General features: G+C 45.3%; 6 non-coding genes across 6 annotated transcripts; 2 read left to right on the top strand and 4 right to left on the bottom strand.

The window, feature by feature from the left end:
- Positions 1-1,430: 1,430 nt before the first annotated feature.
- trnag-gcc (transfer RNA glycine (anticodon GCC)) lies at positions 1,431-1,501 on the bottom strand. Its single transcript has one exon. It is a non-coding gene; the product is annotated as a tRNA-Gly (tRNA).
- A 212-nt stretch (positions 1,502-1,713) lies between these two features.
- Positions 1,714-1,795, bottom strand: trnay-aua (transfer RNA tyrosine (anticodon AUA)). Its single transcript has one exon. It is a non-coding gene; the product is annotated as a tRNA-Tyr (tRNA).
- A 1,400-nt stretch (positions 1,796-3,195) lies between these two features.
- On the bottom strand, positions 3,196-3,277 carry trnas-uga (transfer RNA serine (anticodon UGA)). Its single transcript has one exon. It is a non-coding gene; the product is annotated as a tRNA-Ser (tRNA).
- A 1,340-nt stretch (positions 3,278-4,617) lies between these two features.
- On the bottom strand, positions 4,618-4,699 carry trnas-gcu (transfer RNA serine (anticodon GCU)). Its single transcript has one exon. It is a non-coding gene; the product is annotated as a tRNA-Ser (tRNA).
- Positions 4,700-6,323: 1,624 nt separating this feature from the next.
- On the top strand, positions 6,324-6,396 carry trnac-aca (transfer RNA cysteine (anticodon ACA)). The gene has a single exon. It is a non-coding gene; the product is annotated as a tRNA-Cys (tRNA).
- Positions 6,397-15,815: 9,419 nt separating this feature from the next.
- trnar-ccu (transfer RNA arginine (anticodon CCU)) lies at positions 15,816-15,888 on the top strand. The gene has a single exon. It is a non-coding gene; the product is annotated as a tRNA-Arg (tRNA).
- Positions 15,889-16,564: the final 676 nt, after the last annotated feature.

Genomic DNA, 16,564 nt, shown 5'->3' with positions numbered 1-16,564 from the left:
TTCTGGATGAGGTCAAAGGTGCTGGAACACTGTATCTAGGATGTGTTTGCAGAGACTGTGTGTCTCCTGCTTCAACGCAGTGATAAACAGATGTGCTCCTTTAATTTATTGGTACATGCCCAGGGCAGTAAGCAGTCTGAGGATTTATTTCCAGATGGCATAGAGCAGTGAAGCAGTGAAGTAGTGCAAAACACTGGATCATTATATTATTAGAATCTATTCTACTTAAATTATTACATTATACTCAATTTGAGTTCATTTTAAAAAGTAAAAGGTAATGAAAGGAATGCATTTTCATAAGAAAGATAATACCGATATGCATGTGATAATCTTCCTTATATCATGTAGTGCGTCATTTGGACACTTTGTGGGCTTGAAATACAAAGAAAATCTTGTTCTATGGTACAAGATAAATACAAAACTTAAGCTTTTATTTTAATTAGATTTGTTTATAAAGCATAAGCAATCATTTATTACATTAATATATGTGAAAATAACATTTTAGCATCATATGTTTAGTATATTTAGTCCCTAATGCCAAAAGAAATGATCATTTGTTTAACATGCACAGGTCTGTCTCAAAGGATGCAGTACTCCTGAAGGGTCTCAAACCCTACATTTCGGATGCCTAGCTGTATCCCTCACATGTGGCACCTCAGAATGACTTCTAACCTTACCTGTGGTGTATTCAGTCCCTATTGCTCAATGCACGGTGTACATACTGCATACATGTGTCTTGAGAATGAGGAATGGGCCCCTGAGACAGTCATTTGCCTGTTTCACAAACAGGGACCTGGACCTGGCCCGTACAGGGCTCAAACCCGCGACCTTGGCGTTATTAGCACCACGCTCTAACCAACTGAGCTAACCAGCCTCACGACAGTGCTCCTCTCTGTGCTGCAAAAAATCAAACTCAGGGAATTTCTTTTGTCCTCCTTTGAATAGAAAGCCGTGTAATCAGTGTACGGGCTTTCTCGTGCAGTTTCATGGTTCTTGTAACCCAAATCCTACACTGGCCTGAAGTGCCCCCCCATTTCACAGCATTTTTCAGCTGATTTAAAATGTACCTAAAGGAGAAGCATTATTGAAGACCATCAGTTACCAAGAGCTTTTGTCAAAGGTTTTGGTGGTCATTTTGAATGACCACAGAGCGCTGTGACCTCGGTTTTACATCTCATCCAAAAGACAGCGCCCTTTTACAACACAGCATCTCCGTCACTATACTGGGGCATTGGGACCCGCACAGACCTCAGGGTGAGCGCCCCCCCGCCAGCACCATTAACACCGCTTCCAGCTGGAAGATTTGTTTTTCCCTGTAGCTCATCCTCATCCAGGTACTGACCTGGCTCACACCTGCTTAGCTTCAGTGGGTTTTCAGTTGCGAGTTGCAAGGGGATGCAAGTGATGGAGCCGCTCGGTGCAAAAGCCACTGCATTGGCCGGGAATCGAACCCGAGCCTCCCGCGTGGCAGGCAAGAATTCTACCACTGAACCACCAATGCTCAGTGCCTGGGCCTTCAAAAAAGACGCTTTTTGGTGCTCTGTGCAAAACGCGTCGACATCTGCTTCCAGCTGCAAAATGCCATTTGCGGACGCTGAAGAACTTATTTCTAAGGCAGCGGGTACAAGCGATTGGGCGTTTTAAAACCACCAGGAACAGCAAAGAGGCGCGCTTCTTTGCTTGTGCCGAAACACACCGACTGAAAGCGGACAACGTAGTCGGCAGGATTGGAACCTGTGCGGGGAGACCCCAATGGATTTATAGTCCATCGCCTTAACCACTCAGCCACGACTACAGCAAGCCCCACTGCCGCTGCGTTCTTGCTACAATCTTACCTGGATCGCGAGGCGCCGGCGGAAGCCTATTTCAAAGTCGTTCTCCGTTTCAAAAAAACATTTCCAAAATACAAGCCTTGCAGACAGACACGCCTCAGAGGACTTAAGGGTGGCTTCATGTCGGAATGATAAAGTCTCCCCGTCCGGACATGAAAATGCCACTTTGTTACACACAAAAAAAGAATCAACAACAGAGAAATGCCCACAAGCATTTGAAAAGCCGCACCACGTCGCACTTGAAATAGCTCTTACATTAGTGGTAGACACAGGAATCGCCTTTTTATTTACGCTCTTACCAACGCGATGGAAAGCAAAACAAAGCAAAGCAGAGCAAAACAAAACGAACAAACGAAAACCCTCACGTCCTGCACTTGCATATAACGCCGTTACGTGCCCAAGCGGTATTGTACGTCATCCTAGCACTGCACCCCGGGTCGTACGGTATATGGGAACGAGCACACGCCACGAATCGTCTCGAATCACTCCCTACAGCTGTAAGGCGCCTTGAAGCGTGCACCCCCAACATTCTTCTTTGCGCATCTGTGAAAGGTAAACTCTTGAGCAAACTCTGAACCAGCTCTAAGGAAACTAATCCGATTAGACGTTACTTTGACTCATCTTCTTACGCTCAGTGCCTGATTGCTCAAACTCCAGCTAGGGTTAGGGTTAGCATTCCCACGCTACTTAGACACTTTGTTTACGCTCAGTGCTGGATTTTGGGAACTTCAGGATGAGTGGGAATTTTCTCCTATCTGTCCATTCTGTTTTGTTTTGGAGACTCTTGGCTGCCTATGTTGTTCAGTGCACCGTGAAGGAAACATTTTCCAAAACTGTGTCAGCTCAAAAGTTGTAAGAAAACCTCTCCAGGTGCTTTAACTCTCTTCATTTTTGTCATTTAATGTGACACTCGATGTATAACTGGAGCCTCACATATGCAAATGGTGAGGCTCCAGTTCGACACCCAGTTCCACACCACTTTACAGTATATGACAAAAGCATGGCAGACTGTGCCGGACCAGCTGGTAACTTCCGCTTATTTTGACCATATTAAACATTGGAAATCTTCCCACTTGCATTTGTGACACTTGATTTTGGCTCCACCTAAGACACTCTTAAATCTTCAAACACTTTTCTCTTCTCCCGCAACACACTTGTCTGTCGGCACTATGTGGCAGCGTTGCATGACAACCCATCTCACCACGGAAAGGAACCTAACAGCTTTGGTAAGAGAGTAGAATTACCTGAAGAACTGCTTTCCATGGAAGCAGGACCAAGCGATGTAGCATTTTTATAGTACCAGGAAAGGAGAAGCGGCACTTCGCCTTTGCCGCACAGGCACAAGGTGACGTGCGGCAGACGCCGTAGTCGGCAGGATTCGAACCTGAGCGGGGAGTCCCCAATGGATTTCAAATCCATCGCCTTAACTACTCGGCCACGACTACAGCGAGCTCGCCGCCGCCGCATTCCTCCTATAATCTAACACGGAGTGCGAGGTGGCTGCGGAAACCTTTTTAAAGTCGCTCTCTGTTAAAAAAACCTTTCACAAGATACATGCCGGCAGACAGACACGCCTCAGAGGGTTTAAGGCTGGCTTCACGTTCAAATGATAAAGTCTCCCCGTCCGGATGTCAAAATGCAACTTTGGCAGACAGAAAAAACATCAACAAACCACAAATGTGGACAAGGATTTTACAAGCTGCACCACACTGCACTTTCAAAAGCATTTACATTCGTGTTAGACGCAGGAATTGTCTTTGTTTTGCGCGCTTACGAACGCCATAGAAGACGAAACAAAACAAAAGCCCTCAGCTCCTGTACTTGATTATAACGCCGTTACGTGTCGAAGCAGGAATTTACGTCATCTTACCACTGCAACATGGGGAATAGAGGGAAATGAACACACGCTACGAATCGTCTCAATCACTCCCTAGAGTCGTAAGGCACATTGAAGGGTGCACCCCCATCATTAATCGTTGGGCCTCTGTAAAAGGAAAGCTGTTGAGCAGTCTTTGAAACAGCTCGGATGAAACACTTGATTGCTTCCATGTGCATCTGGAGCCCACTTCTTATTTTCACTTCACGCCGCCCAAAGCATTTCTAAAACAGGAGATTCGCGTTTGGGAATGCGCCCTGCCCTACAAATAAAACAGGTCTACGGGTCTGAAACCTGCTCCACGGAAAACAGTTCTGTTGCGCTTTTGATCAAAGGGAGATTCTCTGTTCTTACTTTTTGATTACATAACACCCAAAGGGGCTTCTTTGGAGCTGGATTCCAACCAGCATCCTAAAGTTTCTTGGCGGTATCCTTTACAGTCCTCTGTTCGGTCGACAAGGAACAGAAGGGGGCAGCTTTCCTCACACATACAGTGCAATGTACTGTAGTGTTCCCCTTCATTGAATTCGCAGTTCTGCATCAGACCTCTAACTCGTTTCCTTAGCTTGGATTTAAGCCACGAAGCAGGCTTCTACTGTATAAACGTCTAGAGGAATCACAAACTATTTGAGAGGCCATCATCCCAGGGGGAACTGACAAAGTCTATCCCTAAACACCTAGCGCAGTCTCTCGAGAGACTGTCAAAAATCGCTTTCTCCGTTTGTGCTGCAAGTAAGTGAAAACGCGGTCTCAACCCAGAGCCACTTGGCAGCAGCGGCACGTAAATACTGTTACTACCACTGCTCGATACCAACGTTAGCCTACTATACCATGTTCAGCCACCGCTAGAAAATGTAAGGCTCTAGTACTGGAGCAAACAAAAGGAGAGCCAACATCAAACGTAGAGAGCGACGAGGATGGGATTCGAACCCATGCGTGCAGAGCACAATGGATTAGCAGTCCATCGCCTTAACCACTCGGCCACCTCGTCGATGAAACTGGGCTGTCCAGACATGGGTTGGCGCGCTCCAGATGATCTTTTTCTTTTTTTTCCCTCGTACTCAAGGGTCCTTTTCCTGTTCCACATGCGATTTCAACATTTTCCTTGGGAGATGTCAAGCCAGCAAGCCACTGCTGTGGTTCAGTGGCCATTGTGGAGTTCAGTGGCCCTGTTGTACACAGAAAGCACATTGAGCTCCTTGGACATGAAAAGTTCCAGATAAAAGCCATTTGTCATCCTTTCTCTTGGTGTCGATGTTGCTATTGTATGTAAAGGTGGCAACTTGCTCAGCGAGCAGGCGGAGCACACACCGAATGCAGATGTGTCTGAGTGGTGTGTCCAAGTGGCTGCAAAAGGACAACACTACCGGGGCGCCGTTGCTTAGTTGGTTAAAGCGCTTGTCTCTTAAACAGGAGATCCTGAGTCCGAATCCCAGTGGTGCCTTCTTTGTTCTGTCTTCTCGAACAGAACTGGTCCTTACAGACAACCGCCTACGGCTAGACTTAATTAAATGCAAGTATTCATTTCCTGTCTTTAACGCGACTTGTTTTTCTTAAAATGGATGGAACTTGCAAAACATGAAATACAAACATTGCTAATCAGCGCTAGCGGCTGGCAAAAAAAAAGAAGTCAGCAATGTTTTTTTTCTTTAACCTTAACCCTGCTAATGGAGAAGAGTTAAACGACCGAGTCTATGCAGCTTAAACGGTGCTCATGTCGGGTTCTTAGCTGAAAGGGTGGTAAATCACGCTCACCCCAGTCCTTAATCTTTTAAAAGGATACAATATTGAACCTAGTCGCCACATCACATACATCCTGTTCAACGATAAAAAAGTGACATCTATCCTCGATCCAGAGTAAATCCCACGATGAGGGCATATTTTTTTCCACTTTACCATGAGTCGGGCTCAGCTGCACAGAGGCGAGAGCAGAGCAATGAGGTCACAGGGACAGGGGAGTCACACGCTGGCGGTTTGAACACGCGGAAGATCACTGAGGGATCCACAGTATATGGACCCTCCGTGCGCCATCAGTCCACACTCCGGACTCTGAATCCTGCCATCCGAGTTAAGATCTCGGCGGAACCTGAGGCACAGTTCCTTCTTAAAACGTAATCTGGTGAGCATTTCTAGAATCGTACTTGTATAGATGCAGCCTTTAATGTGTTGCTGGGTTAAAATTGATGACTTCTTGAACTTCAGTAGGCAACTGCCCTCTTGATTTCGGATTTAATTTCTTTATTACAGGGGCGCTTTTATGAAGACAGAGTCATGTTCAGGTACTTTGCTTGATGGAGGAAGCATATTTCGGACTCTGTGATCTGCTCACCTGGAAAGGTCTGCTGTACTACTACAAGAGAGAAGTAGAGTCTGGAAGAATGGACAATTTTATGATGCTTTGGAAGATAATGTTTTTTTTTTCTTTGAAATCGAAATGAATCAGAATATCAGTGCAAAAGACAAAGTCTTGGTTTGGTTTAAAGAGATATGGTTTTAAAACAGACAAAATGTAGAAAACAGGTGTTTCTCACTTTTGGAAAAGAATGGACCGGGGGTAATATTTTACTAGGTGCAGTGCTGATCTCACTGGGTTACAGTCCTGCAGTGTCACACCAGGGCCAGTGGCGCAATGGATAACGCGTCTGACTACAGATCAGGAGATTGCAGGTTCGACTCCTGCCTGGCTCGGGTCGTTTTTAAACGCATGGGGCTACTCCCTAAGTAGTCTGTGCTACTTACTGCATTGTAATCGTACCCAGTAAGAGATTTCCTTCATGTAAATGAACTGCACCTGAGAGCTTCAGAAAAACACCTGGGCTCAGTACGGTGCTGAGAGCTCAGCGTTGCTGTTCTAATTAGCACGCACTGCATCGGCTATGAGCCCGAACTTTTCAATTATTCCGATCAGTAAGTCAACACGTAGTCCACATGAACGGTAGAAATATTCTCTTGTCTGTCTCTTGTTTGTATAGAACTGAATGTCCCTGACAATGTACTGTTAGTTTTAATTGAAGAACGGCATTTGTGTTCAAATATACCAGACAAGTTTATGTAACTGCTCATGCGACACTCAGTTGTAATTAGTCAAGAAATAAAGTCGAACAATAGCTGCGGGTTTGATTCTGAACGTATGAGATTGCAGCGCCTTTTACTTCCATTGACAAATGATAGAGATTCGAAGAGAGATCCTTCAGACCAGCAAGCAAACCCACGGCTATTTCGGTTTTCTATCTAGGCAACGTTGGTGTCTGCAATAGCATACATGAAAGCGTGATGCAATTTCTGTGGCTACATTTGTTGCACATCATGCACAGTAAGAGTGTTTCTAACACCAAATAAAAAGTCAACAATTAGCGATCACGCCTTCTCCTCAGTTAACCCACTGAAACCCTTGCTGTTAACAGTTCTTTACTGCGTGCTTTACCAGCACCTACATATCGTGTCGGTTCTTTCAGCTTTATTCATTAGGTTTTCAAAGGCATAAGTAGAGCACCAGAGGTGCGAACGCAAAATGTGTAGTTATCTGAAGAATTGATTTCCATGGCAGCGGGTCCAAGCGATTTCGCGTTGTTATAGTACCAGGAAAGGAAAAGCGGCACTTCGCCTCTGCCGCGCAGGCACAAGGCGACGTGCGGCAGACGCCGGAGTCGGCAGGTTTCGCACCTGCGCGGGGAAGCCCCAACGCATTTCGAGCCCATCGCCTTAACCACTCGAGCACGACAAATGCGAGCTCGCCGCCGCCGCATTCCTCCTATAATCAAACACGGACTGCGATTTGGCTGCGGAAACCTTTTTAAAGTTGCTCTCCGTTAAAAAAAATACCTTTCACAAGATTCGTGCCGGCAGACAGACACGCCTCAGAGGGTTTAAGGCTGGCTTCACGTTCAAATGATAAAGTCCCCCAGTCCGGATGTCAAAATGCAACTTTGGCAGACAGAAAAAACATCAACAAACCAAAAATGTGGACAAGGATTTTACAAGCTGCACCACACTGCACTTTCAAAAGCATTTACATTCGTGTTAGACGCAGGAATTGCCTTTGATTTGCGCGCTTACGAACGCCATGGAAAACGAAACAAAACTAAAGCCCTCAGCTCCTGCACTTGATTATAATGCCGTTACGTGTCGAAGCAGGAATTTACGTCATCCTACCACTGCAACACGGGGAATAGAGGGAAATGAGCACAAGCTACGAATTGTCTCTAATCAGTCCCTACAGTTGTAAGACGCCTGGAAGCGTGCACCCCCATCATTAATCTTTGCGCATCTGTGCAAGGTAAACTCTGGAGCAGTCTCTGAAACGGCTGATTGATTCCATATGCATCTGGGGTTCATTTCTTATTTACATTTAATTCAAGGGAAAGGCTTGGGTCAGTTTCAGACGGCCTCCAACAGCGAGATTCAAGCGCCCCACCTTCAGCCCAATCTGCGCCGCCAGAACGACAACGGCTCCTCTGGTCTTTGGGGTGCGGTTGTGACCCCGTAACCTAAAGTGTTGGTGGCAGACAAATGGAGACTAACAGGTGATGTCCTAGGACATGACTACATTGTGACACTCGGTGGGGATGGTGACCATTGCTTGGAAAAGAGTGCGAGGCCCCTTTAGAAAAACATTTTGTTAACAGGCATTCTGCCTCAGCCTAAACACCTATAGCTTGCGAAGCGCATGCTATTAGACAGGCACCTCTGCAAGACCTTAAGAGTCTCTTAAACTAGTGATAGTAAGGTGTTCCCAATGGGCGATGTTTGGCTTTCAAATCATCTCTCTGTGGAAGCGCCGAGATGCAGCTGTTTAAGGCTTAGAAGCAGCTGACTGTTTCACTACCTAGCTGATTACTGTCAGTCAGGGAGCTCAGAGGTGAAAAGCCTGTCTGAGAGACAATTCGCCGTCGATGAGTTCAATATGTTCCGTACCAGCTCGGCGCAACTGAGATCATCTTGGTAGCCGTGTAGCTCAGATGAGTGAGAGCGTGTGTGTATGTACCACCGTGATTGGATGCTTCTCAGGTCACAGTAAACCTTCTGCTGCCTAACTTCCCTAATTTTGGGGATCCCTTTGAAAAAGCAAAGGAAAAAAAACTGGCTCTTCATCAGCATGATCGACCTCACCCAGTGTGGCGCAGTGGCCTAATGGCTAAGACACTGGCCTCCTAAGCCAGGGATTGTGGGTTTGAGTACCATCTGGGGTGCTCCTGTCCCATTTTGAGCGTACAAATGTCCTTTTGATTTGCAAAGCTACAACCCCACCTTACTCAGTGAGCGTCTCTTCTTTTCTCTCACATACAGTTGGGAGAAAAACTTTTGTAAACAGCCCTTCGGAATGATGTGGATTTCTGCATGAATGGCTCCTAACATGTGATCTTATCTTTATCTAAGTCATAATAATTAATAAAGAGAGTCTGATTTCACAAACAACACACGCCCAACATTTGACATTGCTGTTTCTTTATTGACCAAATGGTTTAAACAATCAAGGTCATTGATGGAAAAAGTACGTGAACCCTTATATTAAGGAGCTAGTGGAACCTCCTTTATTGACAAAAACCTCAATATCCAACAAACCTCAGCATCCGCCATGCTTCCCAGGTGGGATGAGGTTTTGGAGTTGGTATGCAGAGTTTTGTTATCTCCAAACATAATGCTGTGCACATTTACCAACAAGTTCAACTTTTGTCACGTCTGTCCACAGAACATTGTTCCAGGAGTTGCTGTGGAACATCCATGTGGTCTTTAGCAAACTTGAGAGGGGCAGTGGTGGTTTTTTTGGGGGGGAGAGCAGTAGTTTCCTCCGTGGTGACCTCGCATGATCACCACTCCTGTTCAGATTTCTTCTTATGGTGGACTCATGAGCACAGACGTAAGACAAAGTCAACCACCTGTTCGCTAGATCCCATCCCCACTCAGCTAGTCAAAGATTCCCCTGAAGGACTGGCAGGACCTATAATTAGTATGATGAATGCATCGCTTGCGTCAGGCGTTGTACCTGATCAATTTAAGGTAGCGGTTGTTAGACCGCTCCTTAAGAAGTCAAATTTGGATCCACAAGTTCTTAACAACTACAGGCCTGTCTCAAAGGTCCCATTTCAATCTAAAAGTTTTGAGAGAATAGTTGTTGCCCAATGTCAATCGTATCTGGATTCAAATAATATACTTGAGAAATTTCAGTCTGCTTTCTGAAACTGCATTAACGAGAGTCGTAAATGATATTCTCTTAGCTACTGATGTGGGGAATGCAACAGTGCTTGTGCTTCTAGATCTTAGAGCTGCCTTTGACACGGTTGACCTCTCTGTTTTGTTACACAGGCTTGAGTTTGAGGTTGGCTTATCTGGAACCGTCCTTCAGTGGTTTACTTCACATTTTACTCATCGTTTTCATTATGTTCAAATATCTAATAATTGTACTGCTTCATCAACGTCACCAGTTCAATTTGGGGTACCAGACGGATCAGTGCCGGGGCCAATATTGCTCTCTCTCTCTACATGCTGCTGCTAGGTAGGATAATACGAAAAAATAATATGAACTTTCATTCATATGCTGATGACACTCAAATAAACATTTTGTTCACACCAAACGACAACTTTTCTATTATCACTTTAGTTAAATGCATTAATGAAGGAAAGACTTGGATGTGTGAAAACTTTTTGTTACTCAACTCTGAGAAAACTGAGGATCTGTTGATCGGAGGCAACAATACTGATAGGACTACTATAACTTCAGCACTTAACTCAGAGGATTTAAACATTTGCCTCAAAGAGACAGCACGTAACCTAAGTGGCATATTAGACACAAGGCTCTTAACAACTTGCATTGTTAAGTGCCTTGAGACAACCTTGTTGTGAAAGGTGCTATATAGAAATACATTGATTTGAACTGAATTGACAATGTAAAATGTTGTGTGTGTTGTTTGTTAAACAAGACTGTCTTTATTTATTATTATGCGTCAGATGAAGATCAGATCACATTTTAAGAGCCAATCATGTAGAAATCCAGATCATTCGCGTTTTAAAAGTTGCGGGAAAAGCAAAACAGGTGCTTTTCCTTTGTTGCGCAGACACACGACGACACCGTAGGCGGCAGGACTCGAAGCTTCGCAGGGAGACCCCGATGGCTTTCTAGTCCATCGCCCTAACCACTCGGCCACCGCCGCCGCCACTGCCTTTTTGATGCAGTCTAACATAGAGTGCCGGGCAGCGGCGGAAACCTTTTTCAAAGTCGCTTTCCGTTTAACAACAACAAAAAAAACTTTCACAAAATGCATGCTAGCAGACAAATGCGCCTCAGAGGACTTAAGGCTGGCTTCAAGTTGGAATGATAAAGTCTCCCCGTCCGGTCAGGAAAAGGGAACTTTGTTAGACAGAAAGAAGGAAGTAACAATAACGGAGAATTGTGTGCAAGGATTTTAGAAGCTGCGCAGCCCTGCAGTTTCAATAGCCCTTTTATTCGTGTTAGATGCTGGAATTGCCTTTTTTTGACGCTCTTACGAATGCGATGTCAACGAAAACAGAACAAAGCACAAAAAACCCTCAAGCCCTGCAGTTGGATAGAATGCCGTTACGCGTCCAAGCCGTATTTGACTTCATCCTACCATTGCAACACGGGGCGTATATGGAAACGAACACACGCTACGAATTGTCTCTAATCAGTCCCTACAGTTGTAAGGCGCCTGGAAGCGTGCACCCCCATCATTAATCTTTGCGCATCTGTGCAAGGTAAACTCTGGAGCAGTCTTTGAAACGGCTCAAAGGAAACACGTGATTGATTCCATGTGCATCTGGGGTTCATTTATTTATTTACATTTAATTCAAGGGAAAGGCTTGGGTCAGTTTCAGACGGCCTCCAACAGCGAGATTCAAGCGCCCCACCTTCAGCCCAATCTGCGCCGCCAGAACGACAACGGCTCCTCTGCTCTCTGGGGTGCGGTTGTGACCCTGTAACCTAAAGTGTTGGTGGCAGACAAATGGAGACTAACAGGTGATGTCCTAGGACATGACTACGTTGTGACACTCGGTGGGGATGGTGACCATTGCTTGGAAAAGAGTGCGAGGCCCCTTTAGAAAAACATTTTGTTAACAGGCATTCTGCCTCAGCCTAAACACCTATAGCTTGCAAAGCGCATGCTATTAGACAGGCACCTCTGCAAGACCTTAAGAGTCTCTTAAACTAGTGATAGTAAGGTGTTCCCAATGGGCGATGTTCGGCTTTCAAATCATCTCTCCGTGGAAGCGCCGAGATGCAACTGTTTAAGGTTTAGAAGCAGCTGACTGTTTCACTACCTAGCTGATCACTGTTAGTCAGGGAGCTCAGAGGTGAAAAGCCTGTCTGAGAGACAATTCGCCGTCGATCAGTTCAATATGTTCCGTACCAGCTCGGCGCACCTGAGATCATCTTGGTAGCCGTGTAGCTCAGATGAGTGAGAGCGTGTGTGTGTGTACCACCGTGATTGGATGCCGGTCCTTCTCAGGTCACAGTAAACCTTCTGCTGCCTAACTTCCCTAATTTTGGGGATCCCTTTGAAAAAGCAAAGGAAAAAAAAAACTGGCTCTTCATCAGCGTGATCGACCCCACTCAGTGTGCCCCAGTGGTCTAATGGATAAGGCACTGGCTTCCTAAGCCAGGGATTGTGGGTTTGAGTCCCATCTGGGGTGCTCCTGTCCCTTTTTGAGTGTACAAATGTCCTTGTGATTTGTGAAGCTGCAACCCCACCTTACTCAGTGAGCGTCTCTGCTTTTCTCTCAGCTGGGAGAAAAACTTTTGTAAACAGCCCTTCGGAATGATGTGGATTTCTGCATGAATGGCTCCTAACATGTGATCTTATCTTTATCTAAGTCATAATAATTAATAAAGAGAGTCTGATTTCACAAACAACACACGCCCAACATTTGACATTGCTGTTTCTTTATTGACCAAATGGTTTAAACAATCAAGGTCATTGATGGAAAAAGTACGTGAACCCTTATATTAAGGAGCTAGTGGAACCTCCTTTATTGACAAAAACCTCAACATCCAACAAACCTCAGCATCCGCCATGCTTCCCAGGTGGGATGAGGTTTTGGAGTTGGTATGCAGAGTTTTGTTATCTCCAAACATAATGCTGTGCACATTTACCAACAAGTTCAACTTTTGTCACGTCTGTCCACAGAACATTGTTCCAGGAGTTGCTGTGGAACATCCATGTGGTCTTTAGCAAACTTGAGAGGGGCAGTGGTGGTTTTTTTGGGGGGGAGAGCAGTAGTTTCCTCCGTGGTGACCTCGCATGATCACCACTCCTGTTCAGATTTCTTCTTATGGTGGACTCATGAGCACAGACGTAAGACAAAGTCAACCACCTGTTCGCTAGATCCCATCCCCACTCAGCTAGTCAAAGATTCCCCGAAGGACTGGCAGGACCTATAATTAGTATGATGAATGCATCGCTTGCGTCAGGCGTTGTACCTGATCAATTTAAGGTAGCGGTTGTTAGACCGCTCCTTAAGAAGTCAAATTTGGATCCACAAGTTCTTAACAACTACAGGCCTGTCTCAAAGGTCCCATTTCAATCTAAAAGTTTTGAGAGAATAGTTGTTGCCCAATGTCAATCGTATCTGGATTCAAATAATATACTTGAGAAATTTCAGTCTGCTTTCTGAAACTGCATTAACGAGAGTCGTAAATGATATTCTCTTAGCTACTGATGTGGGGAATGCAACAGTGCTTGTGCTTCTAGATCTTAGAGCTGCCTTTGACACGGTTGACCTCTCTGTTTTGTTACACAGGCTTGAGTTTGAGGTTGGCTTATCTGGAACCGTCCTTCAGTGGTTTACTTCACATTTTACTCATCGTTTTCATTATGTTCAAATATCTAATAATTGTACTGCTTCATCAACGTCACCAGTTCAATTTGGGGTACCAGACGGATCAGTGCCGGGGCCAATATTGCTCTCTCTCTCTACATGCTGCTGCTAGGTAGGATAATACGAAAAAATAATATGAACTTTCATTCATATGCTGATGACACTCAAATAAATATTTTGTTCACACCAAACGACAACTTTTCTATTATCACTTTAGTTAAATGCATTAATGAAGGAAAGACTTGGATGTGTGAAAACTTTTTGTTACTCAACTCTGAGAAAACTGAGGATCTGTTGATCGGAGGCAACAATACTGATAGGACTACTATAACTTCAGCACTTAACTCAGAGGATTTAAACATTTGCCTCAAAGAGACAGCACGTAACCTAAGTGGCATATTAGACACACCTGAAGAAGGCTCCACGGCCGAAACGTTGTGTTCTCTTTCTTCTTTTTTTCAGCATGGAATAAACCTATTACTTGTTCCATATTAGACACAAGGCTCTTAACAACTTGCATTGTTACGTGCCTTGAGACAACCTTGTTGTGAAAGGTGCTATATAGAAATACATTGATTTGAACTGAATTGACAATGTAAAATGTTGTGTGTGTTGTTTGTTAAACAAGACTGTCTTTATTTATTATTATGCGTCAGATGAAGATCAGATCACATTTTAAGAGCCAATCATGTAGAAATCCAGATCATTCGCGTTTTAAAAGTTGCGGGAAAAGCAAAACAGGTGCTTTTCCTTTGTTGCGCAGACACACGACGACACCGTAAGCGGCAGGACTCGAAGCTTCGCAGGGAGACCCCGATGGCTTTCTAGTCCATCGCCCTAACCACTCGGCCGCCGCCACCTTTTTGATGCAGTCTAACATAGAGTGCCGGGCAGCGGCGGAAACCTTTTTCAAAGTCGCTTTCCGTTTAACAACAACAAAAAAAACTTTCACAAAATGCATGCTAGCAGACAAATGCGCCTCAGAGGACTTAAGGCTGGCTTCAAGTTGGAATGATAAAGTCTCCCCGTCCGGTCAGGAAAAGGGAACTTTGTTAGACAGAAAGAAGGAAGTAACAATAACGGAGAATTGTGTGCAAGGATTTTAGAAGCTGCGCAGCCCTGCAGTTTCAATAGCCCTTTTATTCGTGTTAGATGCTGGAATTGCCTTTTTTTGACGCTCTTACGAATGCGATGTCAACGAAAACAGAACAAAGCACAAAAAACCCTCAAGTCCTGCAGTTGGATAGAATGCCGTTACGCGTCCAAGCCGTATTTGACTTCATCCTACCATTGCAACACGGGGCGTATATGGAAACGAACACACGCTACGAATTGTCTCTAATCAGTCCCTACAGTTGTAAGGCGCCTGGAAGCGTGCACCCCCATCATTAATCTTTGCGCATCTGTGCAAGGTAAACTCTGGAGCAGTCTTTGAAACGGCTCAAAGGAAACACGTGATTGATTCCATGTGCATCTGGGGTTCATTTATTTATTTACATTTAATTCAAGGGAAAGGCTTGGGTCAGTTTCAGACGGCCTCCAACAGCGAGATTCAAGCGCCCCACCTTCAGCCCAATCTGCGCCGCCAGAACGCCAACGGCTCCTCTGGTCTTTGGGGTGCGGTTGTGACCCCTTAACCTAAAGTGTTGGTGGCAGACAAATGGAGACTAACAGGTGATGTCCTAGGACATGACTACATTGTGACACTCGGTGGGGATGGTGACCATTGCTTGGAAAAGAGTGCGAGGCCCCTTTAGAAAAACATTTTGTTAACAGGCATTCTGCCTCAGCCTAAACACCTATAGCTTGCAAAGCGCATGCTATTAGACAGGCACCTCTGCAAGACCTTAAGAGTCTCTTAAACTAGTGATAGTAAGGTGTTCCCAATGGGCGATGTTTGGCTTGCAAATCATCTCTCTGTGGAAGCGCCGAGATGCAGCTGTTTAAGGCTTAGAAGCAGCTGACTGTTTCACTACCTAGCTGATTACTGTCAGTCAGGGAGCTCAGAGGTGAAAAGCCTGTCTGAGAGACAATTCGCCGTCGATCAGTTCAATATGTTCCGTACCAGCTCGGCGCACCTGAGATCATCTTGGTAGCCGTGTAGCTCAGATGAGTGAGAGCGTGTGTGTGTGTACCACCGTGATTGGATGCCGGTCCTTCTCAGGTCACAGTAAACCTTCTGCTGCCTAACTTTCCTAATTTTGGGGATCCCTTTGAAAAAGCAAAGGAAAAAAAAAAACTGGCTCTTCATCAGCGTGATCGACCCAACCCAGTGTGCCCCAGTGGCCTAATGGATAAGGAACTGGCCTCCTAAGCCAGGGATTGTGGGTTCGAGTCCCATCTGGGGTGCTACTGTCCCTTTTTGAGCGTACAAATGTCCTTTTGATTTGCAAAGCTGCAACCCCACCTTACTCAGTGAGCGTCTCTGCTTTTCTCTCACATACAGTTGGGAGATGTCTTGCACTGAACGGCCTGCTTTAGATCACGCCACAGCACTTCAATGGGATTGGGGTCAGGACTCTTACTCGGCCATCCCAAAATACGGAATTTCTATTGTTTCAGCCACTCTGTTGTTGATGTACTCCTTTGTTTTTGTCATGCTGCATGACCCAGCGTCTTTCGAGTTTTAGATCACAGGCAGACACCCTGACATTCTGCTGTAGAATTTCCTGATACATCTTGGAATTCATCGGTCCCTCGATGATTGCAAGCCGTACAGCCTCCGCTATGCTTCCCAGGTGGGATGAGGTTTTGGAGTTGGTATGCAGTGTTTTGTTATCTCCAAACATAACGTTGTGCACATTTACCAACATGTTCAACTTTTGTCACTGTCCACAGAACATTGTTCCAGGAGTTGCTGTGGAACATCCATGTGGTCTTTAGCAAACTTGAGAGGGGCAGTGGTGGTTTTTTTGGGGGGGAGAGCAGTGGTTTCCTCCATGGTGACCTCGCATGATCACCACTCCTGTTCAGATTTCTTCTTATGGTGGACTCATAAACACAGACGTAAGACAAAGTCAACCAC

This window comes from Lepisosteus oculatus, unplaced genomic scaffold (genome assembly GCF_040954835.1).
Source record: "Lepisosteus oculatus isolate fLepOcu1 unplaced genomic scaffold, fLepOcu1.hap2 HAP2_SCAFFOLD_82, whole genome shotgun sequence".
NCBI classification, from domain to species: Eukaryota; Metazoa; Chordata; class Actinopteri; order Semionotiformes; family Lepisosteidae; genus Lepisosteus; species Lepisosteus oculatus.
This window is presented reverse-complemented; position numbering and strand designations above follow the sequence as displayed.